This window comes from Odontomachus brunneus, unplaced genomic scaffold, assembly GCF_010583005.1.
Source record: "Odontomachus brunneus isolate Ranch 3 - 2012 unplaced genomic scaffold, Obru_v1 Obru_scaffold_185, whole genome shotgun sequence".
NCBI lineage: Eukaryota > Metazoa > Arthropoda > Insecta > Hymenoptera > Formicidae > Odontomachus > Odontomachus brunneus.
The window spans coordinates 545,169-545,950 of NW_022639635.1; positions in this window are offsets into that span (position 1 = coordinate 545,169).

Here is a 782-nt window from a genome sequence, read left to right on the forward strand (position 1 = left end):
GAGAGAGAGAGAGAGAGAGAGAGAGAGAGAGAGAGAGAGAGAGAGCGGAGCGAGAAGATAGAGGGAGAACGGAGCGGGAGAGAGAGCGGAAAGAGAGAGAGAGAGAGAGAGAGGATCGCCGCCGTCGTCGCCGACATCGCCCATATATATACAAAGTTACGCTCTTTAGCATCAGCGCGCGTGGATACCGTAGTGACGAGCACGAACGCGCGCTCGTATTAATAGTAAATTTGAAGCCTCTTAACTCGAAAAGTACTTAACGAAAAAATACTTAAGTATAGTGTTTTAGAAAGCTCTCGAGATAAGCTACAAGAATATACAATAAAAAATGGGGGTATCCATTTAAAAACATCATTGTGACCTTGACCTGATCTTTATGACGCAACTCAAGGTCAAACTGCTAATATCATAAAATAGATCTTTTTAAACCCTACAACTTTTGTATTTAACATTTTTTTATACAACGCTTTGTTTTCGAGATATTCAGGTGTTCCGGTATATAATATTCACCCTGTATATGTTCGAGATTCGACCGAGACGGATGGTTGTCGTTACCTCGATAACCACTCGTCTCGAAACATTCTCGAAAGGTACGGCTGTCGATGATTACAATCTGTAACAACATCGACTTTGTTCATCCTCTCGCGTATTTTGGTAGCGCGTGAGGATCACGTGCGATCGCGTCGTCGCGAGGCCAGCGAGCCGCCTGCTCGTAACGCGGAGCCGAGCAGTTGCTATGGCAACGATCAGCCAAAACACAGATTCCGCGAATCGGCGGGCGG